The following is a 13,908-nucleotide window of genomic DNA, read 5'->3' on the forward strand; positions in this document are numbered from 1 at the left end:
GTGAATTTGATTCTAGCCGAAGAATCGAGGGACACAGATAAGTATAGATAATTACTCAGAAAATCGAAATGTGTTGACTAAAAGACCATGCCTTATTTTACTTTTCTACATATAGCCAAAACGTCCTCAGCAAGTATCGGTTTACATTACACTAGCAAGAAATATGCAAGATGAAAGCAAGGCTCATATATACCTATACATAAGAGGTTATCAGTTACTACTATGAAACTAGCTAATTGTATATATTAACATCATTTATTTTAACGACAGCCACTTATCGGTTACGGTTTAGAGCCACTTGAATTTGGATTCGATTTCTATTGCCTGTGGACAGAATTATAAAATTGTAAAATCCCGCTTGCGGGCCTACAGCCTTTCAACGCTCTCAGCGCTTCCATTCACTATGGTTGCAGAACAATTTCGAAACAAATAGAAGAAGGATATGCTCATATCGTAGCATTTTGGACTTTTCTCGCCTTTTAAGTACATTTCCAACTCATTTTCACTACAACAGAAGACGCGTTTGAGGGTTTTCAACGCATGACATGTTTTGATTGTGGGAATATTGATTACTGTTATATGTATTGTGGACACACACAAACTACATTTTATATGATCACTTATGTTCATGTGTCATGGGCCGGGGGCCTATTTTGCAGTAAATCGTTGCCTTGTCTTGTCAGGCAACCACATTAATCAACCCCGTGATGCTAAAAACATTAGAAAACATGTTTGTTTTAAATATTCTCAGAAACAGAGAAAACATTCATGCCGCTGTCTAAGTGTTTATATTATACCTTCAAACTATCACTATTCGCTATATGAGCTTTTTTGCGACAATAGGTATCTGCACCCATATACTTACCTGTGTTTTTTTTTCTATTTCGGTCAGCTTTCCAATGTTTAGTACTAGAACCACAGAAGCCGAAACGCATTTTCACCAAATATAGTTGCGGTTGTTATACATAACCTGAACTACGATATTTGTATACGATATTTAAACTTATTTGTGTGTGTACTTCAAAATTATTTTCAGCCTTCCCCTTGTATGACGACTGATGTAAGGTAAGATAATGGGAAAGACCTTGCGAACTTGCTGTTTTTACATAAAATCTTTCGAGAACAACCAGAACATGGATTGTGAATTTGTTTATTTACCATCATACAACTATACGGTTGGACATAAAACAGCCGGCTTTCCCTTTGCTGTTCACATTCTGTTTCAAGACATTTAACGTTGGACGATATGTGGTGGTTATGTCAATGAGGTTAACATTCGATACGCGTCTTATGAAAATCTCTGAAGGCTTTTAAAAGAAATAGAGCCGATATGAGACTGTAGCAGACACAATTTCACAGTTATTTTAAGTCACGGAATACGGAATTACCTTAAGCTATAGGTCATCATTTTCTCACGGTAGTCCGCAAAGTCTGACATGGAGTATAGAAACAATCTATGAAGGAGACCTTTATGTATGTATTGTAGTTAATTAAGCATTTAGTTTAACACAGATATGAAGGGCAATTTTAATCTGTTGTATGACAAAAAAACTAGATTTATGTTGTCACTATTGTGCCCTCATAACTGTTAATACAAATTCATGACAACGTAAATATCCATAGGGACAACAAAGTCATCCACCTGAGCAAGGTCTATTGTTCATCCCGCAACACATTCCATACATTGAAGGGGGCTACTGCCTTAAGGAGTTGCTTATCTCGCCCTGTTTCACAATATTGATGTGTGGCGTTAACATGTATCTGGCTAAACTGGAATTCATGTCTTTGTCTTCAGAAAGTAAATACTTGCCTCAAATTTAAGATACATAGCAGACACGAAATATGTGAATCGAGCATTTGAGCTTAAAACAATTTTCTTGATCTTTAGCTTTTACGCCGTAAATGTGGGTTCTGCACATCGTCTCGATTTGTTGAATATTTTTCCAGAGTTTTATGAAAATCCTTCAATGGTTAGGAGACATATAGCGGACACAAAAGTGTGACGGACATACGGACGGACGGACGACAAGACAATTGTGCTAAAGGTGTATGTTTCCCTTCATATAAACGGAAGCGGAATAAATCATGTTTATATAGAGATACTTTTACTGCAAACAACAATTTTAACTACGCATAGCACAGTCTTAATCGATATTCAAGTTTCAAGAGTCAAAGTGTCATATTAATGCATACGATACTTAATAGTCGTTCTAACACATTTAAGTTGTGCACATGATATCTGTTTCGTTATATCGGACGTGCCAATACTCGTTAATTGGTCTTCCAAACATCCACAACCTATGCACCAGTCAATTGAAACCACGGCTCCCCCAGGTTCGGGGAATAGCGGGGACTTTGACTTTCGGTCCAGCCTAGCCCGGGTAAAAGCTCCGCACTGCGGGGACGAACTGCTGGTAAAATCCCCGCCAAATGCCCCCACACCCCAGGGACCTTAGGTAAGGTCCATTCACGGCTATTTTTGGCGCGAAGATAAAAAAAATCTGCATTCATCTAGCACTGCGGGGCCACCTGGAAGATAAAAACACGGCCCATTTTCCCGGCTATCCCCAGTATACCACCGGACCGAGGGGGGGGGGCGTGGTTACAATTGACTGGTGCATTACTTTTAGTTATACGATCAGTTGTACCAATAGGAGCCGCGTTTTGTCACGAGAAGTCTTAAGCAAAAATACGTCATACGCCATTGCTCCTCGGAGCGCAATATGAGCTCCTCGGTCATTTTCCATCGTAAACAGCCTCGGATGTATGCCGGTGCATTTGTTGTTCGTAAACTTCTTAATAATAATATTAATAAATTATAATGTTTGAACGTTAATTTGTACTACTAAATTTAAGATTCGATTCCAGTGAAGTCTATCATTTTATAAATAATGGAAATTCTTACATTGTTTTGTTAAACGTATAAATTTTGTCGAAGATACAATGTAAGCGTTGTCATTTAAAGCTTTAATATTCATGGTAATGCTGATAGCTTATGTAACGAAATGAGTCTTGCATTTCCTTTCATAAAATGTGAAATATTGAAAAGTGATGACATTTTCCGAGCATTTTGAAAAAATACAAATACAAAGAAATGAGTATGCAAATTTATGAAACGGTTTTCGTAAACATTGTCTTAAAAAAACTACCAGGGTCAAAGGTCCCAAACGTTAGCTATACATTAGGATATTAGGAAAAATCGGCAAAGCAAATCTGACATGCACTTCCCTTACTTCATAATTACAGTATTTTATTCAATGTTGCATGTTGTAGTAACTTTAATTTTAAATTCGAATATATCTTCCCAAAAATCAATTTAAAGTGTTTTTTATCTGATACTTCAGAATTTTCAGATATGGCCAGTCCGTATTATTAAAATAGATTAAATAAATATAATTTTTTTATTGTTATGTGTATCAGTTATGTTTTTGAATCTATTTATTCTAGAAAATTAACCTTCAGCGTATCGCATTTTGTATATGTTCATGTTTTATGAAAGCTTTCCAATGTCTGCCATTGTAATATTCATTACACATGATGAACTATTGATTAATGTATTAATAACTATGTTTTTATCTACTCAATCCAGACAATAAATATCAAAGCCATAGCTTATAAAAATAATAAGTATAAATAATTTTGGAATCTGTTGGCTGTGACTCGGACACTACAAGGTCATGGACACAACAGCGTTACCATGACACTACAGTATCATGTACACTACAGCGTCACGACCTTACAGTAACATGACCATTATAGCGTCATGGACACTACAGCGTCATGGGCACGTCAATGTCACGAGACTTTAGCGTCAAGGACACTACAGCAACATATATACCTCTCTGTCACGGACACTACAGCATCACGGACACTACATCGTCATGGACAATACAGCGTCTTTGGCACTTCAGCGTCACGGACTTCACAGCGTCATTAACACTACAGCGTCACGGATACTACAGCGTCACGGATACTACAGCGTCACGACACAGCAGTGTCATGGACACTACAGCGTCATAGACACTTAAGCGTCGTTGACACTACAGCGTCACGGACACTACAGCGTCATGGACACTATTGCGTCACGGACGATACAATGTCATGGACACTATATCGTCACGGACACCACAGCGTCATGACACTACAGTGACACGGACACTACAGTGTCATGGACTCTACAGCGTTATTGACACTACAGCGTCACGACACAACAGTGTCACGGACACAACAGTGTCACGGACACTACAGCGTCATTGACACTTTAGCGTCATGGACACTACAGCGTCACGGAAGCTACATCACATTTTTGCATCAAAATTGTGACTTTATCAGTAACAGAAAAATCTCAATATGAAGCGAGATAGATATTCCAAGATTTCATTTATGTTGTTGACGCTTCAAGGGCACTTCAACACTTAGTGATGTTTCAACAAAATGGACAATGCATAAATATTTTCTTTTTGTTACATATTTATAATTAATATTTTGTACAGGTACATTTAAGGGTTATTATCTATTAATATCTCAAAGCATACAATCGAACCCCGTTGGCTCGTACTCGCTTGGCTCGAATATATTGGTATGGGAATATTGACTGATAAGTCATCACAGGTACTGGAGTGAAAGGGATTATGACTACTAAGTTATCACAGGTATTTGGATGAAAGGGATATTGACTGATAAGTCATCACAGGCATTGGTGTAAAATGAATATTGACTGATAAGTCATCACAAGTATTGGGGTAAAAGGAATATTGACTAATAAGTCATCACAGGTACTGGGATATAAGGTATTTTGACCGATAAGTCATCACATGTATAGGGATGATAGAATATTGACCGATAAGTCATCAAAGGTAATGGGATGAAAGGGATATTGAATGAAATGTCATCACCGTCAGTGAGATGAAAGGGGTATTGGCCGATAAGTCATTACAGGTATAGAGGCGAATGGAATATTGACCCAGAAGTATATTAGGTATTAGAATGAAAGGTATATTGGCCGTAAGTCATCACAGGCATTGAGGTGAAAGAAATATTGGCCGTAAGTCATCACAGGCATTTAGGTGAAAGGGGTATCGAACGAGAAGTCATCACTGGCATTGAGGTGAAGGGGTATTAACCGATAAGTCATCACAGGTATTGAGGTGAAAAGGGTATTAACCGTTAAGCCATCACTGGCATTGAGGTAAAAGGGGCATTAACCGATAAATCACCACTGGCATTGAGTTGAAAGGGGTATTAACCAAATAGGTCATCACTTGCATTGAGGTGAAAGGGGTATTAACCGTTAAGTCACCACATGCATTGAGGTGAAAGGGGTATTAACCGATAATTCATCACAGGCATTGAGGTGAAATGGATATTAACCAATAAGTCATCACAGGCATTAAGGTGAAAGGGGTATTAACCGATAAGTCATCACAGGCATTGATGTGAAAGGGGTATTGGCCGATGAAAATCACGGGTATTATGGTGAATGGAATATTGACCCAGAAGTCATCACAGGTATTGGGATAAAAGGGATATTCACTGATAAGTCATCACAGGCATTGAGGTAAAAGGGATATTGACTGATTAGTCATCACAGGCATTTAGGTGAAAGGGATACTGACTGATAAGTCATCACAGACATTGGGTGAAAGGGGTATTGACTGATAAGTCATTACTGACATTAAGGTGAAAGGGATATTGACTGATAAGTTATCACAGGCATTGAGGTGAAAGGGGTATTTAACCTATAAGTCATCACAGGCATTTAGGTGAAAGGGGTATTTACCGATAAGACACACAGTCATTTAGGTGAAAGGGGTATTAACCGATAAATAATCGCACGTATAGAGGCGAATAGAATATTGACCTAGAAGTCTTCACATGAATTGGGATGAAGGATATTGGCCGAAAGTTTTCACAGGCATTGAGGTGAAAGGGGTATTGACCGATAAGTCATCACATGTATTGGGGTGAAAGGGATATTGACCGATAAGTCATCACATGTATATGGGCGAAAGGGTTATTGACCGATAAGTCATCACATGTATTGGGGTGAAAGGGTTATTGACCGATAAGTCATCACATGTATAGGGATGAAAGGGATATTGACCGATAAGTCATCACAGGTATATGGCGGAAAGGCACAATGAATTGGTCAATATTCATTATTGAATAATTAATGGCCAATCAGTTAACATTTTTACTAACTATAACCAAACCAACGAATTAACTACATGTAGTTTTATTCAGTTGGCTACAGAGCCAATGTTGTTATCATTCTCATCATTATAAGGTAAAATGTATTATAAGGTAATGTATTCTAGTTGCCATTCTCTTAAAAACATTATGTTGGTACGTGTTGAACAAGAAATCCTGTAAAGGAAGATGAAAAATGGAAATTATTGAAATCATTTCTACAAGTTAAAAAGACGCCCTCTCCAGCATTTAAAAGCATCAACAGATTTGCTGTACCGGTCAGATAACCTCTGTCGTCGAAGCCAGTGGATACCGTGCATAATCGCTGATACTGTATCGATCCGTCTGCCAATCGCTTATTAAAGCAGCAGTATGCTTCGATCGATCCCGGGGTTTTCACTACTGTCGCAATGAAAAAATACAGACCGGATACGTTGCATTGGAACTCGCGTAAATTGTTGTTGTATGTGTTTTGATAATTGTAGTGTACTGTCTTAAAGATTGGCCTCCCCTGGGTGTTGTTCGTAAATGGTTCGCTCACAGAAAACCCTACTGCTGGCTCTGGAAAAAAAATGCATTTAATAGTATATGGTAAGCAAAAAAGCAACATTTAGGACATTGTAAGATTAAACAATGGATTTAAACATGATGGTCTATTGAACCTTAACCATCAAAATACATTGTTTTGACTATTGATACAAGTACTAGAAGCTACAAAAACCTATCCTTTACTATATATCGGTTATATACATATTACAGATAATATATATATATATGTATATATATTACGATGATGATAACGCGACATTACGATGATGATAACGCGACATTATTGTGATTGCAACGCGACATTACGATGATGAAAACGCGACAGTACGATGATGATAACGCGACAATACGGTGATGATAACGCGACATTACGGTGATGATAACGCGACAGTACGGTGATGATAACGCGACAATACGGTGATGGTAACGCGACAGTACGGTGATGATAACGCGACAGTGCGGTGATGATAACGCGACAGTACGGTAATCATAACGCGACATTACGATGATGATAACGCGACATTATTGTGATTATAACGTGACTTTACGATGATGATAACGCGACAGTACGATGATAACGCGACAATACGGTGATGATAACACGACAGTACGGTGATGATAACGCGACAGTACGGTGATGATAACGCGACAGTGCGGTGATGATAACGCGACAGTACGGTGATGATAACGCGACAATACGGTGATGATAACGCGACAGTACGGTGATGATAACGCGACAATACGGTGATGATAACGCGACAGTACGATAATGATAACATGATGTTATGGTGATGATAACGCGACAGTACGATTATGATAACATGACATTATGGTGATGATAACGCGACAGTACGATAATGATAATATGACATTACGAGAATTATAACGGGACAATACGGTGATGATAACGCGAAAGTACGATACTACGATAAATAAAATAGCGATATCATGATATTTCGATGGTGAAAACGCGACAGTACGATGGTGAAAACACGATAGTATATCGCATTATTTTGAGTGCAGTAGGTCAAAGTTCAAGGTCACATTGACCTTGAGATTGAAATGTTTTCCAATCAAATAAATAAAATTACTTTGGTCCAGGAACCCAATATCTATACGAAGGTTGGTCATCACAAGCATATGACCCCTAACAAATTTAAGGTCAGTAGATTAACGGTCGAGTACACGGAGACATCGAGCTTAAAATGGTTTCGATCAAAAACTGAAGAATGCTTTGGTCCAGGAATTTCACTGCGGAGACCACTTGATGACCACTGGGTCAATTGCTAGGCAGATTTGCCATGACCAGCACATGACCCTATTGATTTTGAGGTCAGTTGATCAATGGTCAAGGTCGCGGTGACCTTGTTTAATATTAATTGTAAGCAATGTTTATGCAAAGATAGTCTGATAAGTATGTGACGCACATTTATTAAAGTTATTTTTCTATACGATCATAACAAGCTGTTTACATATTTCGGTGTATTTCGATTGTTATAATTGTTTATTAACGGCAGTTTGTTCTAAAAACTAATTGCATCACCTAAACGGAAAGTAACAATACAAAGAGTAGAAAATAAGACTTTAAAATACCTGAATTCTGATTGATCGATTGAAAACTCGTGTTCAGCAGATTCAGATTTGTTGCGATGGCTGTCATTGAATTGTTCAATGCTGCAGTTTCTTGGTGGTTTTCTGTAATGGATTTACTCAACAGTCCAACAGTTGCAACAATACCATCATACTTGTTTTGTACATTGTTGACTTGTGACCCCACTAACGCTCGCAAGGTCTGTGACGTTTTTCGATAAATCATCTAGACCGATCTGTAGCGTTTCGACCCTTTTGTCAACAGTCTGCAAGACAATCAAGTTATTTTGAAGTTTTCCATGCAATTCCTGTTGATTATCGAGAACGTTATTGTATTTATTGTCTAGTCTTGAGTACGTGTCATGTAGTTGCTGTCTGTTGTAAATCCCTTTAGTTATTTCCTTTGTCGCATTTGCACGAAATTCTTCGAATGTCCTTGTCAGCGTGTTTAACTTTTGTTCCAAATGTTCTCTTTCATTCTGTTCCTGAACCAGCAGCGTTAACAGGTGGTAGGTGCTGTCAACCGCATTTGGTAAATTTGACTAGTTACCAAGTAGAAAGCCATACGCGTTCTCCCGAAATACAAAATGAATAGCGAAACTAATTATGAAATTATTCATCGTTTTCACTTTAGAATCGACTTGATATTGGCGTCGTATTCAGGTTATCGTTTTGACACCGAAGTAACGCTTTCTTCAAAGGGTTGCTCTAAAATTAGGAACGGTTTTCAGTCTACGCATGATAACTACATGCAACCAGTGGGTAGTGCAATCGCTTCTCACCCAGGCGTCCCGGGTTCGATTTACGACCCGAGGATATGTGACCGGGTACTCTTGTTTCTTTCACAACACAAAATCATAATCTCGCGTACCAAGTGCCAACAAGACTGACTCATGTTGTTATAACTTTTGTTACAATAGTTGTAAAAGATAAAGGTTAAACTAATTTAAGATAAGTTAAATAACTGAACAATGGTATCTGACGTCGTAATTCATTTCGTCATCTACAGCGTCTAACATTTTGTTATTCTTTAACTTAAGCATTCGTTATCTTTATTAATATTGGTAACACTGTTTAAGGGCAAATCAGAGTCGAGTCGCTAGTAATGTCTACTTTCGACAAAACTGACCTTTATTTGTTCCAAAGCTTTGGCATATCTTATTTCATTATTAACATTAGTTAACATGATAATGAACATATAAAGCCGGCCAATAACAATAAGCGGTAACTCTTCAAAACCAATTTCCTAACAATGTCAATGGGCTTAAAATATTCAGCCAAATTCTTGACCAACCAATTTGCAACAAATGCCCTTGAATTGGCAACATTCGAAACAATTATTTCCCAAATCGTTACAAAATTGGTAACAATGCGTATGGACATAATGTCTCGCCCACACACCATTTCATGGTGCTTTTACACATGACCAACACTCGTGCGACGTAATGGTTTCTACTCAACTCATTTCTAGTTGATTGATCGATTAACTGATTGATTCACTAATTTGTAGTTGATTGATCGATTTACTGATTTATTCATTCATTGATAGAATGATAGAATGATAGAATGATAGAATGATTGATTGATTGATTGATTGATTGATTGATTGATTGATTGATTGATTGATTGATTGATTGATTGATTGATTGATTGATTGTTCAGTAGTCCCGTACATCTCATCTAATATTCTCTCTTTTAACTTTAAAAGGTATCTTTGCTCAAAGCTATACTTGAAGAGTTTGTCTTTCACAAAAGAGCTAAGTCTGTGACAAAAATTTCAAACAACCCTCACTTCTTTCGTAGTTTCGTCTTGGTTAAATACCTTTCGTACTAGGCATTTTATCTTTCACTCAAAAATATTGATACCCGTTTTGTGTTATCGCATTTTATTGAATATCAGGAAAAATCAAGTTTGATTTAAACCAGACGTTATCAATCGAATCGTTAAACATTGCAATGATTATAGCCCATCTTCGTTATTTTTATTGTTTGTTCTTGCATGTTGTAATGAAAGTACTATGTTATACGATGGAAAGCTATGCTATACTTTGCTGTCTACTTCATGCCGTATATTGTATTGTCATGTGTTTTGTGCTAAGTTGGGCTTTTGAAAGCTCGCATACACTCACACACGCACGCACGTACGCACGCAAACACGTGTTAAATGATTAAATGTTAATTATAGTATGATTGATGCACGGTGATGTTATTTCGTGCTAGTTGTGATTATAAAATCACAGTTGTGTTCAATTGCGTACATTTTCTGTATGGTATGCTGTGTTGTGTTTTAGCGACATTTTCTAGTATCCGAATTATATGATTACGGCAATAGTGCCGCATACCATGGTCATATAAACTGCAGACGTACATATATGATAAATGTAATGTTCAGTGACGTGTATTATAAGTTACGGGACTAGTAGGTGTCCCGATATGGGATATACGGGGCAAAGGAAACCATATCGGATGAGAGCGAAGCTCAACCCCGAATATGGTTTCCTGTACCCCGTATATCCCATATCGGTCACTTACTAATCCCATAACATCTATATCTCGTCGGCAACCTGTTTACATGATTAAATGTTTCATTGGCGCCGCACTGAAGTGCGCGCCTATTATGGAATGGGAATTTATTTTAGTTAGTGCTGGGAGCGGTTTTGAATTTGATTGACAGTTGGGTTTTATTATTATTTTATTATGATTAAAAAATGCAAATAGATGGCGATTGCATGGGTGTTGAAAAATGCTATTTATGGTTGAATAGATTGTCTTTAATTTATCTACAAAACATTATTTCGGAAGAACGACAAATAAGTTTAATAGCTGTTCCCTATTCGTTTACGTTTTCCGATTAGTTACCTGTAATCATGTGCCGGAAATGTAAAATGTGTGCACCGGTAATTATGTGAATGTGAATAATTATGTTTTATTATGTTTTGTTATGTTTACTACATTGATATACCATGAGGTAAGCTGTTTTCTTTAATTTTATTGATATCGGAATAAAATGTTCACCTAACTTTATTTGTTAATGTGTTGAAGGTGACATTAGTAAAATATTATTACGATTGCCCCCGGGTTGTTTTATATTCAGAACACTACACAGTGCGCACAAAACGATTGGCCGAGAAAGTCATGTGACAAGATGTTTTCGCGGGAACTTCATAAATCTTACACTTTCATTAATTCAGTTTAAATAATAATGGCCTTTAAGGATTATTGTTTTCATATAGATTTCCTGTTATATTGTTACTATTGTTTGCAACCTTCAGACGAAATGATAATGTTTATTAAAGTACATAATTGTAATTAATTGTTAAATTGTTATTTCATATCACCCCTACATGATGAATCCCCAATATAAAGAGGAAACTTATTTTTCCCTTCAAGGTGTCATTCCAGCATGGTAACGTGCCCCCCCCCCCCCCCCCCATCGTCCGGGGCATAACTAGAAAACCACTGTTTGGAATTTCATTAAACATCATCATTCAATGGTAAAACACAACGAGAGGAAGTGCAGTGCACAATAACTATAGCTGTATTTTAGCTAATTAAAGTATTTTTGCCCTTTGCCGCTTTTTCTTGACCAGGACATTTCTTTAAAACTACATTTGGTATTGCAATAAAACTTGCATATGGATAGGTGGCAATGACAAAAAGTACAGTGCACAAGCACCCTATTTCTTGTATGTTCATTAATGTACCACCCCTAATGAAATCTTCAACTTGAAACTCTTCAACTTAAATGCTTTTTCTTATGTTGTTAATAAGCAGAATACTACAAAAAAAAATGAGAATTTCATGGATGCGGTTCAATGCACCATAATATGCTTGTTGGCCTTGACATTCCTCGTTTTTCAACATATAACAAATGCATAAACTATCAAACGGCGCCCTTTGGTGCTTTGCATCAATGGTCTTTCTTGTTTATTCATTGGAATCGGAAAATAGACGCCATTTTGATACGATATAAACCATTATGAAAAAATATTGGGTCACCGCGTGACCAGTCCTGGACCAATGGCGTTGCGTCATTATTGTTGAAGGCGTGATATAATACGAACCATTATGTATGTAAAGGGGTAAGTCAGACCCGAAACGGGATTTGTACAATAGGTATATTATGTACAGCAGTTTAACAACTAAACATGAGTCTTTGAATACATGCATATAATGCGTGAATGATATATGCTGACTATTAGCTGGTAGGCGGAGTTTATCATATTCTGCAGAGCATATCAGAGACCATTACAGCAAATAATTATTCTCTATCATGATCTGGGTATTGACGGAAGAAGGATGTTGTCGGATAGACCCTAACTTATTTATAATCACCGACATGTTACAATGTAATATCTGCATCAAGTTTCATCTGATGAGGGATGGCATCAATAAAGTGCTTCTTACAACAACAACGACGACACAGATGCCGCTATAACAATTACATATATATTGCAATTTGAAAATAGACCAGGGGGCATATTTATACAGTGTCTTAGTGAACATGTTGAACTCAGTGAAATTTGTTCAATTCATTTAAAAAAAACACAAGCAATGTTTTTACTCAAATACTAAGGAAATTAGCAAAAATGTCTAAATAATGAATATGAACAAAATGGATGAAAAAAGAAGGGTATTAAAGATATTCATTGTTAGAAATACGGCCCCAGCTAAACATCAATTTGACGTAAATGATGATCAACATATTGCTTCCTCAACACAAACCATTCCTTGCCTCGACGCTGCACCATTCTCTAACAAGATATTCACATTTGTTTTGAAAGTAACACTCCATTTCCACTGTCATTTGAAGGGAATGAACTTCTGCTTTGGTATATTATTACCTGTAAAACATTAAGTAACATTTCACCTTTCGAGATTTTCTGACATTTTCAAACTGCAATAATGGATAGTTATGTTATGCTAGATCGTTGGTGACCCCTTTGATAAATCGAAGAAAAAATAACAGTTTTAGGTTTAATGTCACTAAATGTTGTACAGGTTATATGCCACCAACGTAAGAGTTTATCCCTTCAAATGACTGTCCTTTACAACTCATAAAACAGAAATCGATAAACTTCAGTGATACGGAATTTAATGAAGATTAAATCAGTGCTTGACAGACATTATAACATTTAATAAAACAAAATTTGTAAAATAAGACAAAGTTTGCAGAAAACGAAAATACAATGTGCATGGAGCATGGTGTTACATGTTACTTGCAGCATATTTGACATAAAACGACATCTTTCATGACAATGGTTATTAATTATATTCCAATGAAAATACGCCGATATCTTGAATAAAAGAGATTCTATAACAAAACATAATAAACCCACTATAAAAATCTAGGTATGCATGAACAGGAATACACAACACAAGGCAATTCAACAAACACATTAATAATAGAAACAATTTTGAAACCCGTGGATCTTGAATATTGTATTTCACACACGAAATTGTGGAATTGTGTTTAAACAAGTCTCAAGTGTAATGCATCTATAGGTTTTGTTATCAAGATTATATTACATAGATATACATCAGTGTAACTGTAGACTTTACATGTCATAGACAATATCT

Source organism: Mya arenaria, chromosome 15 (assembly GCF_026914265.1).
Source record: "Mya arenaria isolate MELC-2E11 chromosome 15, ASM2691426v1".
Classification (NCBI taxonomy): Eukaryota; Metazoa; Mollusca; class Bivalvia; order Myida; family Myidae; genus Mya; species Mya arenaria.